The sequence below is a fragment of the Marmota flaviventris genome, chromosome 5 (assembly GCF_047511675.1).
Source record: "Marmota flaviventris isolate mMarFla1 chromosome 5, mMarFla1.hap1, whole genome shotgun sequence".
NCBI lineage: Eukaryota > Metazoa > Chordata > Mammalia > Rodentia > Sciuridae > Marmota > Marmota flaviventris.
The window spans coordinates 164,148,019-164,164,826 of NC_092502.1; positions in this window are offsets into that span (position 1 = coordinate 164,148,019).

Genomic DNA, 16,808 nt, shown 5'->3' on the forward strand with positions numbered 1-16,808 from the left:
AGGTCCGCGGAACAATGGGCTGCCTCACCTACCTGCAGCTCCGAGCCTCTTTCTTCCTCAGGACCTTTGAAGTCCTGAGGCCGCACCTGGCCCAGGGTGGAGCCAGGTGCACACCCTGAGCCCTCAGCAACACCAAGGCATGTTTGGAAACCAGCTTTTCATCTGCCGACCCTCGTCTCGGAATCTCAAGGCAGGATGTGCTCTGGGATGTGGGCCAGGAGCAAAGTGCCAGGGGGACGAGGCAGCACCGGGGGGAGGGGGTCCCCCGCGGCTCGCTCCTCCGTCCAGACCCCTCCTGCCCGCTCCTCCCGCTCCCCAGCTGTCTCTGCCCTGTCCAGTGTCCTGATGCAGCCTCGACCTTCAGCCCGCGGCTGGCCTTGCTCCAGCTGCTATCTCTCCAGCTTCCTGTGTCCACGCAAGGCCGGGGCACGAGGCCAGTGCTCTGGAGCTTGTTCATGGCTTGCCCACTTGGGGAACACCCACTGGGTGCCCCGGGCTCCAGATCCTGCGCTCAGTGCAGGACCCAGCAGCTGAGGCCTTGAGGAAGGGCAGATGACACACCAGGAGCCCTGGCCTGGCACGTGCTGCTGCCGCCGTTGTCAGTCGGGCAGCACAGACGGAGGCTGGGAGCACTCCAGCAGAGAAAGAGCTGGTGGGCCAGGGGGAGCCCGGCACTGACCAGGATGCCCAACAGGGTTTCGTTCTCTCCCTCTCGGCCTTTCATCTCTTCTTGATCTGCTGGTGTCCACCAGATCCATTTCCTTACCTCATCTTTCCCTGGTCTCTGTCTGCCTTCGCACAGACCTGCCCCATGCCAGACCAAATGGTGGCTATTGTACATAATTCACTCGATTTAGTTTTAAGGTTTTTTAAATATTTTCTTAGTTATCAGTGGACCTTGATTGTATTTATTTTTATGTGGTGCTGAGAATCGAACCCAGTGCCTCACACATGCCAGGCAAGTGCTCTACCACTGAGCCACAACCCCAGCCCCTTTAGGGTTGTGTTTAAAGAAATCTTACCACTATTTAATATGGCAAGGGCTAGTTTAATGCCACTGAATAGAAGAGCCACAGGGACTGGGGGGCCAAGGCAGAGCGGACATGTCCCTGAGATTCGCAAGCAGGTGTTTCCGTACTCAGCAGCTCACGATGGGTTCTTTGCACACGCAGCCTGAGTTATTGTGGTGTGGGTGTTAACTGGACTCAAATGAGTCGCTCTTCATATGCTTGAAGCAGGGCTGCTGTGCACGGTGGGCAAATTCTCCTACAAGACCAGTTTTCCAGGGCAAGTGTCCAGGCAGGGTTGGCTGGACGGCGTGGCCGGGTCCTCTGCCTCTTTGAGGGGCACTGTGCCCTTTGGGACCCACCTGCAGTGTGGCAGGCACTGGGCTCCTGCCAGCCCTCCCTCCGTGCTCCGGCTTTGCTCTCTTTTGCTCTCTGACCCCTGAGCTGGGTGACATCAGTGTTAGCTTCAGTGCCTACTCCTCCAGCCGCTTCTCGTGCTCCTCTGCGAGTGCGTGGCTCAAGCCCCATGCCCTGGCCCACCTCCTGAGTTTCGGGGCACCTGGGTCTCACTTCTGTGGAGGGATGGCAACGGCACTGCGTTCTGAGCGGTCTGCACGTGTCCTGTGCTGTGTCCTCCAAGACCTCGTGATCTAGCACTTCCCCTGCACTCTTCACCCAGGTGTGACCAGAGTCCTCCCCTCTGCACTGCTCTGACCCCACACCTGACAACAAGGCCGGGAGGAAAGGGTCATCTGGCCCCCAGTATCAGAGGCCCAGTCCATGGCAGCCCATGGCTCTGGGCTCGAGGTGGGGCAGCACGTGATGGTGCATGGGTGTGTTGCAGGAAAGCAGGTCAGCTCATGACAGATGGGAGGCAGAGAGAGGGTCAGGCCCAGGGACAAGACTACAAACCCTACAGACGCCCCCAGAGACCCGCCTCCTCAAGCCACGCCCCACTTGCCTGCAGTTACTCCAGTTAGTTCAACAAATTATTAATGCATCAATGGATTAATCCACCGATTAGGCTATAGCTCTCAGAATCTGGTTATTTCACCTCTGATCATTTCTCACTGAACACAGGAGCTTTGGGGAGACACTGCATATCCAAACCATAACACCATAATTTTAAATATAAATTAAGATTTTATCACAATGCATTAAAGCAAAGCAACATTCTTCATGAGGAAATTGCTCTTGGGGTACCAGGGGCGCATCTGACCACTGCTGGCAACTTCTCTGACTGGTTTGATACCAAGCCCACGAGTCTCCATCCATTCACCGGCCCATTCCAGAGGCACTTATCTTCCCAAGGACATTTTCAGGTTCTTACAGGCAAGGGACTGAGTGTTTCTTTGGGGCTGGGATGAAATAGAAATTGGAGCTGGAGACAGATCCTAGGGACAGCTCTGTCACTACCTAATTGTGTCCCTCAGGGCCCCTCTGTAAGCCAGCTCCTGTAGCAAGACAGGAGACCCAATACCCAGTTGCACCTAATCCCTGGCTCTTCCCAGGAGCCCGTGGATGCCTGAAACTGGACAGCACTCAACCAAATACGAGTTTCCTCCTACCTATGCGCACCGGGGACGAGGTTTAATCTGCAATTAGGCATGGTGAGGGGTCAACAGCAATGAGTGATCACAGGACACTTGTGACAGTGTGACATAGAGAACGCCCTGTGACTGGGACTCATCCATCCACCCATCCACCATCCACCCATCCACCATCCATCCATCCACCCATCCATCCACCATCCACCCATCCACCATCCATCCATCCACCCATCCATCCACCATCCACCCATCCACCATCCACCCATCCACCATCCACCCATCCACCATCCACCCATCCACCCATCCATCCACCATCCACCCATCCACCATCCACCCATCCATCATCCACCCATCCACCATCCACCATCCACCATCCACCAACCACCCATCCATCCACCCACCCATCCACCATCCACCATCCACCATCCACCCATCCACCCATCCATCCACCATCCACCCATCCACCATCCACCCATCCATCATCCACCCATCCACCATCCACCAACCACCCATCCATCCACCCACCCATCCACCATCCACCCATCCACCATCCACCCATCCACCATCCACCCATCCATCCATCCATCCACCATCAACCCATCCACCATCCACCCATCCATCCATCCATCCACCATCCACCCATCCACCATCCACCCATCCACCATCCACCATCCACCATCCATCCATCCACCATCCATCCATCCACCCATCCACCATCCACCCATCCACCATCCACCATCCATCCATCCACCCATCCACCATCCACCCATCCACCATCCACCCATCCACCATCCACCATCCATCCATCCACCCATCCACCATCCACCCATCCACCATCCACCATCCATCCATCCACCCATCCACCATCCACCCATCCACCATCCACCATCCATCCATCCACCCATCCACCATCCACCCATCCATCCACCCACCCATCCACCATCCATCCACCCACCCATCCACCATCCACCCATCCATCCATCCACCCATCCACCATCCACCATCCATCCATCCACCCATCACCATCCACCCATCCATCCACCCACCCATCCACCATCCATCCACCCACCCATCCACCATCCACCCATCCATCCATCCACCCATCCACCATCCACCATCCACCATCCATCCATCCACCCATCCATCCACCATCCACCATCCACCCATCCACCATCCACCATCCACCATCCACCCATCCACTATTCACCATCCATCCATCCACCATCCACCATCCATCCATCCACCATCCACCATCCACCCATCCACCATCCACCATCCACCATCCACCCATCCACTATCCACCATCCATCCATCCACCCATCCACCCATCCACCATCCATCATGGTTGCCAGACTCTGTACAAGTGCTGATGTCATAAGCCTCTGGCTTCCATAGTGACCTCACTAACATGCAGATCTGGCCATCTCCTGTGAAACCCTCCCAGCCTCTGTTCACCTGCAGGGACAGTCCCAGCTCACCATCTGCAAGGTGTCGTCTTACTTGTTCCAGTGGAGCCCCTGATCTGCCCCTCCAGGGCATACTAGGAGATTGCTTGGGACGCAGGGACACATTCCTCTTTGCCCTTGCTCACCACTCCCAGTGTGTCATGTGTCCGGCACCTGTTCCCCTCACCTGGAGCCAGCACTTTGATTTGCCCTTGGGACTGCTCCTCTCATTCTCAGTCTGTGCACTTCAGAGGGTGCCAGGGGTGGAAATGTGCAGTGAGAGCTCCAAGCCTGTGAATTCCTGGGAAAGAGGCAGACTTTATGACTGCTGTGGTCGGACAGCATTGCCACCTCCTGGAGGGGGAGACCCGCTACTAAAGTGGCAGCAGGAAATTAGGCTAATGTTTGGGCAGGGAGCTCTGTGAGTCTGTCACTTAACACCTGGATCCAGCCATGCCTGAGTGAGTTGGTCTGCTCCAGAGTTCAAGCAGGAGCCGTACTGGGTCCCCTAGAGGTTTAACCAACCCAAATAGGTTGGCTGCCCTCAGAGAATCAGGCAGCAATGACATTTGCAGGCAATTCTAGATTCCCAAGACAAGATCAGATCAGAGAAATCCCAACTGGTGGGGGCCTCCTTGGGGAAAGCCTGACCAGGCAATGTCTGCTGACCCTGTATCATGCAGAGGTGCTCAAGGAACATGGGAGGTGCACACACAGAGCACCCCCTGGCTGAAGCGTGCGGGTGGCAGACAGCTAGAGGAAAGGACTGCAGGGTGGGCTGTGGCAGGGCTCTGGAGCCCAGCTGCAGGCTCCCTGTGGCAAGGGAGGACCAGCCAAGCGCTGCCCTCCCGGGCTTCTTCCCCGCCTCTGCCCATGGGGAGTGGGTGTGTCTCTAGGACTGCCGTTGGACTGGCCAGGTGGTCAAGCAGGATATTGCTCCTGAGTGCATCCTACCCACAATGTCTTAGAAAAGGCCATGCAGAGCCCTGTGCACCTTCAGAGGGCAGCACCTTGGGTGGACAGAGAAGGTGCCCCTGTGCTGGGGTCTTGCCATGGGGCAGCACAGGGGCTCCACGGAGCCTGAGCAGAGGGAAAATCTCCTCTAAGGAGCCCAGTGGAGGGGGCCCCTCCCTTCACCAACAGACAGGGCATTTGACGCCTCCAACTGGACAGTGCGGCCGAGGAGCCAGACGCATCTGTGTGTCCCCTGGTGCACCTCGTGGGCCTCCCCACGCCAGGCCTCTTCACACAACTTGGCTCTCCGGGCTCTGACCCAGGCAGGCTCTACACTCAGCGTCTGCTGGGTGGCCGAGAAGGACAAGGAGGAAACACGTGGATGGCACCCTCCTCCTCTTGCCCCGGTAGGAGACGAGCAGGGTGAGGGACGCAGGCAGCCCTGGCCTGGAGCACAGGTGTGACACCTGGTTATCCTTTCCTCCCAGGCCAGGACTCAGTCCTGCATATAGGGCTCGCAGAGGTCTTCCAAGGCTTTGACAACAAAACCGCAGTAAATCCAGTCTGCAGCTGGACTCCACCTCTGAGAACCACCGTGGCCCGTGGGGAGGAAACCTGCCGTTATTAACTCAAAGAAATGTTGGTGCCCACGGCAGCTGCAGTCTGAATGGCACGCCCATGGACCCAGTTCCCCACGTCTCCCTGACCACCCAAGGCCTCCCAGGGACCTGCACAGGGCAGACAGGCCCTGCAGCCAGAGCCAAGGTCCAAGGTCACCTGAGTGCCAGAGGCACGTTGCTCACCCTCGCTCCCTGAGGCCAGCAGGAACTAGGAGCCTGGCCCAGGTTAGCAGATGCTCCATCAAGGTCCAGGGGTCAAAGGCCTTAAGACCAAGAGCAAAGAGGGGGTGCAGAGGCATCCAAAGCAGTGTCCCCGCACGAGGGGCCATGGGACTTAGGACAAGGCAGCTTGTCAGAAGAGAAGTCCCACCCAACCCGAGTTCTGGGGAAGGATGCCACACCCCCTTGCTCCTGTGCTCAGGCGGCTGCCCCAAGGTCCTGCTGTCCCCCTGTTGCTCTTGCCGGCCCCACGCCCTCCCATGTCGCAGAGAGCCAGAGCCACGTGGGACCAGCTGCCCACATGTAAGAGGCCCCTCCTGGCCTTGGTGAGCTCTGGCCCTGCCCTGTCCTGTCTGCTGGGAGCCCCTCAGCTGGCCTTCCCAGACCACACCAGGACCCTGCTCCTCAGGGAGGTGTACAGGCCAGGGTCAGCCAGTCTTTCCCGACTCAAGATTCAGAGCTTGCTGCTAATACTTGAAGGCTCCTTAAGTCTTTGAGGAACAAGGTGATGGTAGGAAAACACAGATGTGTGTGTGGAAGACACTCAAACGTGAGAAGCAAGGGCACAAGCTGTGGGTCGGGTCGGGTCACAGACAGCCCTCTGTGTGATTCTGGCCTGGACACAGCCCTTCTGGGCCTGGGTTTCCTAATGTGAGGATGATGAGAATAGCAGGGCTGGGGTCCCCAGCTGAGCCAAGAGGAGGGGGACATTGTCCACCGCTGTTAGTGATTGTCACCAAAGGGCTGAGGTGGCAAGCCGAGGTCCCCTCAGCCCAGGTCGCCCTCTGCCCCACATTAGTCTCATAGCTGCTGGGAGCATGCAGGCCACACTGGATCTACAGTAGAATTGGGGTTAAGGGCCTTCCATCCTCGGAGCTGCCCGCATGCTGCCTCAGGTGGCCGATGTCAACCTACGAGTCTCAGGGCTCTGAGGCTGTGGCACCTGGAGCACTTGACACCCTTGGTCTCGCTGTAGCTGCAGCATGCAGACACACACCTGATGTGGGCCAGCCCCAGAGCTCCATCCCTTTTGGAGGGCCCCTTGGTGACTTCCTGGGGCAGTTGCATCCTTCTACCTCTCATCTTTTGTGCCCTGGCCAAGGTACCCCCGAGAGGGACACAGGTGGTCAGTGTGGGCGTCCTGGCAGGGCTGGCCCCGGGAGCTCTGGAGATCCACAGCCCACACTGGCTGTGGACTTCAGTGGGTGCTCTTTCTGCTCCCGCTGAGCTCATAGGTGGCATGTTCTTTTGTTTTTTAATAAGGTGAGTCACACTGATGGGATTTCTAGATGCCGAGCCAACGCGCTCCCCTTGAACACTTTTACCTTATTGTCACGTGCTCTCGTTCTTCAGCAGCTGTCAGGTGGCGACTGGGATTTCGTTTGCCTTTTTTATTTTTTTGCTTCTATTTAATGGAGGATGTTGGTCTATGATTTTCGTGTTAAGGTCTTTGTCAGCTTTTGACGACAGAGCTTAGCTGGCCTCACGAAGCGGGCAGGAAACTTCTCTCTTCTAACAGGATTTTGGAATATCTTGTTAAACACTGGCACTATATCTTCATCAGCTGTTTAACAGAATTCATTGTAAGCATCATCTGTCTTTGGAGCTTTCTTTGCACAAGGGTTTTTGACACCAAGCTCAATTTCTTTAAAAAATTCTTTTTAGTTGTTGATGAACCTTTTTTTTCTTATATGCAGTGCTAAGAGTCAAACCCAGTGCCTCACCCATGCTAGGCAACTGCTCTTCCACTGAGCCCCAGCCCCAGCTCCCCCCCAATTCAATTTCTTTAACAGATATAGAGCTATTCAAATTTCCTGTCCACCTTGTGTCAGTTTTGGTAAGTTGCACTTGTGCAAGAAGTCATCACAGGCTGTCTCCTTTGCCCCGTAAGTGTGTTTCTGATGCGATGACATCGTCCTGCTGAGCGGGGGTCATGGAGACTCCTCATTCCTGGTGTGGGTGATGGCAATCTCATTTTTTCTTTGATCAGTCTTGTCAGGGTCTTATCAAGGCTATTAATCTTTTCAAAAAACTACTTTTACCTTTATTGGCTTCTGCATTTGTTCTGTAATTTGTTGATTTCTCATCTTCATAATCTTTTTCATCCCTCTATTTATTTTGGGTTTATTTACCCATCTTTCTAACTTCCCAGAGGGACACCTTGGATCATTTGGGGAAGATCTCCCTGTTTTCTAGTGTGGGCATTCAGGGCTATGGTTCCCACTAAGCTCATGTTCAGCTCATCTGAGATCTGCACATCCTCACTTCCGTTGCTTGAACTGTCTTTTAGTTTATTTTGTCATTTCCTGACCCATGAGCCTCGGAGCGTTTCACTATCTGGCACATGTCTGAGGTTCTCCCCGGGAGTGTGACCATTCACATCAGCTAACTCCGTGGTCACCGGGGCATTCTGGTCCACCCTGGGAGGTGCTGAGCGGAGCGGGCCCCACCTGCAGTGGCAGGTCACCTGGGCAGCAGCCCAGAGGAGGCCAGCAGGACTGAGTTGGCCCTGGGAAGGGCAGAGCCCAGGGTTGGGACTGGGAAGACAAGGGCCGTGGAGCCCGCAGGAGCAGCCTGAGGGCGGGACTGCGGCTTCTCTCATCCCAGAGCTCCTGGCAGAGACCGATAAGAGCCGCAGAACTTGCTTCTTCACCTGCTTGCGTTCAATGTATGGTGGCTCAGGACCTAATCTCCTTGAGATGGGCGGGCCACTTACCCTCCCGAGCAGGGAAGTGGACAAAGGCTTTGAGCTGCCAGTGGGAGTCCTCCAAGGAAGGCCTGCTGGCCAGAGGAAGCCTGAGGAGGAGGGTCGCGGGCAGCTGGCTTGTGGTCAGCAAAGGGGAGGTGCAGGGCAGAGGCGGGAGGAGCAAGAGTGGGACCAGGGGTGCGGCTGTCCCCACTTGACCACAGAGTCCAACCAGGCAGAGCCCAGCACAGGCGAGGCCCTGCCCGCTGAGAAGAACCGCAGTGGACCTCAGCTCCTCTGGGAGTGCCCCCAGCATGCGGGTCCAGGGTCCAGGCCTGCGCGCCCTGGTGCTGCTGACCTGGTTGGTGGGTGCTGCCCATCCATGTGTGCTTGGTGGCAGGGGCCTGAGGACAGAGTCCCCGGGGCCCCAGAGCAGCAGTGAGATCCCGGTGGTCAGCCCGCAACAGCTCTCTGTGTGGACCCCCTTCCTCACCTCCGTGTGGACCCTGGTGGCCCTCTCATCTCTCCTGGGTAAGCACCCTGCGTCCGTGACAGGTGTTGGCTTGTCTGCAGGGCAAGCCATGGCTAGGGCCCACATGGCCAGAGGTTTTGTCTCCAGCTGCCCGGGGCATCACAGCCTCCCAGAGTGCCCTGCTCTTCCAGATCACCCAGGCGAGATTGCTGGGTGTCCCAGAACCCATCAGGGGTCAGTGACATACAGAGGAATCTCCAGCTGGCCCTGAGGTCCAGGAGGTTGGCTTCCCTAACCCTACCTGGTGCAAGGCAGCCTCAGAACCCAAAGGAGCGCTCTGGATTACTGGGTTCTCAGCACCCGGCCCCTGATGGAGCAGCCTGATCATCTAATATGCGTGAGAAGTCACAGTGCAGAAAGGAGGGAGGTGGGGACCAGGGTCCCGGACCGGCTTCCTGGGGCTCCTGCACGTGATATCCACATGGTCCTTATTTCAGCCTCTTCACAGGCTTCGTTTGGCAGCTGAGGGTGTTAAAATTTGTCAGATTTCTCTTCTCTTTACAATGCAAACTGGCATTGCAGGCTGACCACCCTGGGAGCTCAGAAGGATCAGGAACCCAGGCTTTGGGGCTAAAGGACATTGAGGTTAGGACCTGGTGAGTTTCCTCTGTCCAGGATACCTGTAGGCACAGAGAGGGGAGACAGGGGCCCCTTTGAGTCAGGGGGCCTCGCCTTCAGGAAGTAGCAATTGACCGGGAGAAGTCATGGTTGTTTTCAGCAAGTGGACAGAGTAACTAAGGCCATGTTGGGACCGGGAGCTTGTGAATGGCTGCACGGGTGACCCTGGCCCTACCTCACGTGCTGGGCCTCCCCAGGTCTCATGCTCTCTGAGGGCCCGCGTGTGCCGAGACAGAGCTCTGTGCAAACAGAGAAAGACCCTGACCCCAGATGCACATTCTGGAGGGAAACAGACCCTGATGTGAGTGGTGTCCATGGCATGGGTGCTGATGAAGGCCAGGGGAGCAGGAGGCCTTCAGCTGGCACAGGGAAGACCACTCACAGCGGGCACAGCGGGGGACTGGAGGGCCAGCTCCTGCAATGGCCATAGCTGGAGGGAGACATTGGACAAGTTGGGGAAGACTCTCAGGGACCCACCCGCCGAGGTGCCCCCGCCACGGCTGGACACTGTCCCTCACGCCCTCCAGTATCCGCCCCTGAGGTCCAGGCTGTGCTGCAACATGCCGCTTTTAATGCTCCTGCTGACATTCCCAGTGCGGGTGATCCCAGGCCGCGCAGTGCCAGAGCTCCGTGGCTCCTGCTCATCAGGTACATGGTCAGCTGGTTTCTGGGGTATCGAATGCACTGAAATTGCTCCTCAAGCATGTTTTGAGCCCCAAACTCCGGGACCTCAGAATGAGGTGGAGTTTAAGACCTGGCCTTGAAGGAGGTGACTCAGGTTAGAGGAGGTCACCAACTGGACCTGATCCTGACAAGGATCCTTACAAGAGGTCAGGACACAGGGGCACTGAGGATGACCTTGTGAAGACATGGGGATGCCCAGGAGGAGCCAGCTCTGCCCACCTGGGTCTCAGCCCCCAGGACTGCTGCTGCAGCCACTGGCTGGAGTCCTGGTGACCGCTGCGGAGAGCCACTCAGGCTTCTTGCTCTGCAGCTCTGTCTCTCCTCCTGACAGCCCCCACAGCTGTTGGCCAGGCCCCTCTCACTTCTGTTCCTGCCACCGCTTCCCTTCTTTTGGAGTTCACCTCCTCCCAGTCTGGTGAGTCATTAAGGGCTTAAGAGTTTATTATGAGATTTCAAAATACGCAAAAGCAGAGAGATTAATACAGTGACCCGAGCACTCAGGCTATGGATGTGCGACACTCGTTCCCGATGGAGTATGTGCGACACTCGTTCCCGATGGAGTATGTGCCGTGTGTTAAAGCAGATTGAAGGTACCGTGGGGTAGCAGACCTTCCGCACCAGTTTGCATCACAAAAACTTGCGTCCACTCACCAATGCAATGATCTCCTCTTGCAAAACAAACCAAGACTCCTCTATGCCATGGGCGCCCGCCACCTTCCAACGACGGGTGCCCATCTCGTCCTGAGGCCGAACCACTGCTCCTGCTGGTTCTCCTCTTCCCTCCTGCACTGCCCTCCCACTGGCAGGACAGGATTGCAGGTCAGCAGGGTCATGCAGTTTTCTTCTGCTTCCAGTCTCACTGAAGGTTCCTATGGAGCCTCAGCTGAACCTCAGGAAATGAACTCCAAAAATACTTTATAGATCTAATACAATCCCATCAGAACCCCCATGGGGCTTTCTAATAGAAATTAGCTAGCTAGCCCTGAAATTCACAAGGAAGGATGCCCGGGAAGAGCTGGGATGAGCAGGGCGGGAGCAGGTCTGGAGGGCTGGGCTGCCTGAGCTGGCTGGGCTGGCTGCATGGCTGGGTGGCTGGATGGCAGGACTTTCCAAAAAAAAACAGCACGTGGTCACCTGGGCTTGGGGTGGGCAGATCACAGTATTAGCTATCTCAGAAGTCTGGGGTCTGGTCTTTCTGTATATTGATTTGCAGAGTTTTCTTTTCCTGGATACAAATCTTTGTCCAGTTTTTTGAGTTGCGAATGCTTTCTCCAAGTCAATAACTTTCTTTATCGCGTGCTTTCTTGGAGAGAAGTCCTTCAAACTCGAACCTCATTTACTGTGAAACTGTCCCCTTCGGTCTCTAGACACTGGTGTGGCAGTTCCAGCTAGTCTGCCTCCCCTGAGAAGTGACAGTTCTTATTTAGCTGTTGTTGTAGCAAACGTGTGTGCATTTGGCCTGTCGATCATGAGCAAATGGATGATTTAAAAGTACGTAAACGAACATTTTCAGAGGGCTCTCTCTCTCCCTAACCACGTCAAGGACACGGGACCTCCTACAAGGGGACAGTAGAGCGCTAGGTCACAAGGAGCACAGAACTGATCTTCCTGGCCTATAAAATCGCCAACAGCAACACCAACTTTCGTGGTGCTGTGGAGAGCTCAGGTACTGTGTGCTCAAGGAGCATGCCCAGAGCATGGTTGCCCACAAGAGGTCTCCCTCCAAAGTGCCCAGGTGCCGCGTGCCCAGTTCTCACGTCCTGCCCATCCAGAGCTGCCCCGTCCAGCTCCTTGTGTTGGACTGCAAGGGGTGTGACACCTGCCCTCCTCTGGCATCCTGGCCCCGTGAGCCTGCACTCGCAGGCTGCTGTCCCCCAGGGAGAGTCCTGACACGGTGCAGCACCTGCGGGTCCAGTGCTACCAGGCACAGGAGGCTTCCTTTTCCTCCCTATCTTTTCTTTGATCAGTAGAGTGACAGCGTCTCAGAGACAACCGGTGGAGTCCAAGTAGGCCAAGGACCATCATCTTACCAGTGGACTGGGTGAGGGCTCACGTCCACCCCTCCTTTCCTTGGTGCTGCCCGAGGCCCTGAGCACAGCTTCTTCCCCAGGAAAAGGGGGCAGCTCCTCACTCCCAAAGACTCTCTTTTTAAAATCCCCACTTCATCTTCGGTAGTCATTCTATTTTATTAACACATATTGATCGCACATAGCCGTGGGGTTGGGTGAGATCTTTGCACGTGTGCACACGGGGTGCACTGAACCTCCCCATAGCACCCCCTCTGGCTCCTTCCTCCAACAAAAAAACAAAATCAAGAAACGACCTAGGAACAAATTTCACCACACAGGGAAAGACCTCCACTGTGGAAATCACAACACTGGCAGGAGACATTGAGGAAGAAACAAGAAATGGAGGCCCTCCCTCACTCATGGATTTGGAGGCCCCTCGGGGGATTGGGAGATCCCCTTACTCATGGATAGGGAGGCTCCCCCATGCATGAATTGGGAGAATTAACACTGGCAAAATGTCTGTACCACTCAAGTCAATTTTCAGACCCAAAGTAATCCCCACTAAAATACCAACAACATTCTTCACAGAATAAAACAAGCAACCCTGAAATTCACATGGACTCATATGGCCCCAAAGAGCCAAAGCAACCTGGAGCAGAGGTAACAGGTCTGCGGCCAGCACCGTGCCCGATTTCACGTCACGTGGCTGAGGTGCAGTAGCCAGGGGTCCCAGCCACACACACAGGCAACAGAACAAATCGGGTGCCCAGAAGCCAACGCACACGTCTGCCGCTCAGCAGAGACGCCAGGCACTCAGTGAAGAAAGGAGCCTCTTCAGCAAAGGGTGCCAGAAACTTGACCCTGTCCCCACCCTGTGCAAACAGCTCGAAACATCAAAGACACCAGTGGGAACCTGAAACTCTGACGCACTGGGAGAAAACAAGGAAAACACTGGGAGACGTTGACAGAGTGATTTTCTGGACAGGACTTCAAAAGACAGGAAGAAAAGCAAGAACTGACACGGCTGCGGGGAGAACAGGCTCTGCCTGGCGAGGGCAGCAGCCAGCAGCTGGAGGGAACCCCCGGCCTTGGAGCGCACCTCCCCAGCTCCACCTGAGCGGTAACACCAGAACGCGTCAGGAACCCAAGAAACACGCCACGGCGGCAAAGGAAATGTCCAGGAGACACAGCAATCGGTCTGCATAACACGACCCGGAGAAAAGACCAGTGGGCAGCAAACCAGAAAAAGTGTTCCACTCACTGGGCTTCCGAAACGCAGACCCAGACCACCAGGAGACACTGCCTTGCCCAGTCAATGTGGCCGCTGACAGAGTCCAGCAGACAAGACCGTGAATGACTCTCCCTAAGGGAAGGTCTGGCTGTAGAGAGCCCAAGCTTGGGCGCAGGAGCGCCTGGCCACACACGCTGGCCGGAGCTGCGTGATGCTGGGCATGGGACGGCTGCCTCTGGGCCCATGTGCACAGTACAGGGAGAGAAGGAAGAGCACAGACAGAACTGGGCCAGACCCAGTGTCCACCTCTGGTGGAGGAATGGTTCAGTAAGCTACATGCAGTCCAGATCATCCACTCCGGGAAGGTTGTGCAGTCCCCTAAAGGGGCAGATGACACCAGAGACAGGGATGGACAGACAGACATGGAGACACAGAGAGAGATCTGGATGACAGCTAGACACAGGGTGGAATGACAGGGAGACCCAGAAACAGAGAGATACATAGGGCATAGAGATAAAGTAGATAAATGACAGGGAGAATCATAGGCAGATAACTGTAGAAGGACAGGTGGTAGGCAGAGCTAAGTGGCAGGTAACGGGTGACAGCTGGTGGTGGCTAGATAGTCACAGGCAGAGTGATGACAGGTGGCCTGGGCACCTACAAATGACAGTTTTGTCACCATGTGGGGAAATCCCCAGGACATTGGGGGAGTGCATACTGCGGATGAGTATGCGCCCCAAGCCCAGGTGGGTGCCTGTTCTGTGACAGCAGGCCACGCCCATGGCCAGCCCTGGGAGGGGTCAGGAGAAGGCAAGGAGGTCTTCCCGCCTGCATCCGGGAGACACAGAACAGGAAGAAATGCCGCAGCCCAGGACTGCCTGCTCCCAGGACTCGTCACGCCTGCTTCTGTACAGCTGGGAGGGAAGGCAGGTGGGCCAGAGTCCCAGGGCCCCTGGCAGTAGGCTCCAGCCCAGAGTCCTTGCCCCAGGCTCACCTTAGCAAAGGAGGAGGCCAAGACCCATAGCCCCACTGCAGCCCCCGACACCAGGCAAAGGCCACTGGAGGACAGCAGGGAAGGAGGTAGATGGCAAACGGCAGGTTGTAGAACCCGCAGGGCAGGCCTCTGTCAGCTCCCTAGGCTGAGGACATGCTTGGACTATGGCATGCGAGGTCCAGGGGGAGCAAAGGGCAGTGGGGGCAGTCATGGCCCACACGTGGCATGAGGAAAGGGGAAGCGCACAGATACCTGGTGTGTTTCCACGCTACTTGTGTACACACGAACAGCTATTCCCTCGCAAAACCTAGGCTGTCAATCAGGACTTCCAAACAGTAATGCTTCGGCAGCCGCAGGGGAATGGCTCCCCGGCCAACTGCTCCCAGACAACACACCCAGCCCTCGCGGAAACAGCTCTTTCCACGCCAACCTGCTGCTGCGGCCCATCTGGGCCCACTGGAAAGTGACCATTCCAAGAGTAGGAACGCCACATTGGCCATGGGGGATGCAGAGACCAAAGGGGGACACAGAGGGGAGCCCGCCCAACACCATGCCTGGCTCTCCAGTGGGCATCTGTCCTGCATACCCCTCTCTCCCTGTGTCTGCTCCCAGGTGTGCCAAGGCACAGGCTGGCCTCAGCTGGTCTTGGTGGCCACGGGTCACGTCCCGCCCACGAGGCCTAGGGCTGCCAGGCCTGCAGAGCCCACTCCACCTTTGGGTCAGAAGTTGCCGAATGGAACTGGGTTCTGGCCAGGGCTGGGGTCTGTACAAGGCTGGGGTCTGCATGGACTGGGGTCGGGTCAGGACTGTATTTTGGACAGGCTGGGTCTGGGCTCTGAAGGAGTCTGGGCAGGGTTGGTCTGGGCTGGCCCAGGCTTGGGCACAGGGAGGCTGGACCCCCTGAGGTGTGCTCTTCTCGTCAGGCTGGGATGGTGGGATGGGATGATGGGCTGGGATGGTGGGCAGACCCAGGGGCAGTCTCAGCCCAGTCGCTGGGCTCCTCCCAGGGCTGTTGACCTCACCACCTCAGGCAGCCAGTGTGGCCAGCAGAGGGCAGGCCACAGCCACAGTCTCTGCCATGCCGCTCCTCATGCTGCGGCAGGAGAGGGACCTGGCCTTCCCAACACTCTGGTTGGTCTTGGGAACACCTGTGCTTGTCTGGGTCTCTCTGTTTTAATGTTACTGGAAACAGCACAAGCTCCTGGGTGGCCGTGTGGGGCCCATCCTCAGCCCGTACCCACTGTGGGGACAGATGCAGGGCCCACTGAGCCCACATGGAGGTCAGCTTCATGACCAGGCAGTCCTGCCTCCCAAATCCCAGCTCCTGCCTGGCTTCTCACAGGGAGACGGGCTCCTGCGTCCCAGGCTGAGTGGACACTTCCTGCCCCACATCCTGCCTCTGTCCAGAGCACCCTTGGGCCCCTGTGCAACGGTTAGTCTTGGGTAGTGATCCTCGCGGGAGCAGGGGGATCTCTCTGTTGCTGTCAGCCCTAGAGGAGCTGGCGACAGGCTCTGTCTAGGCTCCAGCAGGGCCACAGACCTGTGCCCCCCTGTGGCTCCTGTGCTCCAAGGTGGACACGCACCAGTCAGTGGGTGCAGGATGACCTCAGGGATGCGGCGGGCTGCTCTCCTTAGGGTGAAGGGCCACCCACTCCCTGAGAGCCCCATCCGCCAGGGGCTGCCACCAAGCTCCCCAGCTGGGGTGGGTTCCTGAGGGGCGCTCCCAGGGGTCCGAGCTGATTATCCCCAGGACGGCAGTGTGCAGGTAGCATGTCCTGGGCAGGCGCAGAGGGAGGCTGAGCTCTATGAAAGGCAAGGTCACCCCACAGGCCATGGCCCCTGCCTACTCGGGCGTTCGCCGACCGGCCCCTCCCAGGCGCCCAGCCCGGGCTTGCCGCTGCATTCACTTTCTATTTATAGTTGTCTTGTTCTGTGTGAAGGATAATTTTATAACCTGCCTGAAATTCCTCTGGGAATGGGCAGGGTGGACACCCTGGATAAACAAGTGCCGTGTGAGTTGGCAAAGGGTGGTGGCGCCTCCGTTTCCTCTGTCCTCTGTCCTAAAGATGCTATGGCCCGAAGGAAGCTCCGTGTCAGGGCACCAGGTGCCTTGGCAGGGCCGCAGCCGCTCCCACAGCTGGTCTCCACACCAAGCTGGGAAGGAGGCCGCTCCAATTCCCAACAGTCCAGGTGTGTGTTTGTCCATGAGAAAAAGGTTTGCGGAGACTGTCCACTGCCCAAGGTGCCCCAGGCCACTGC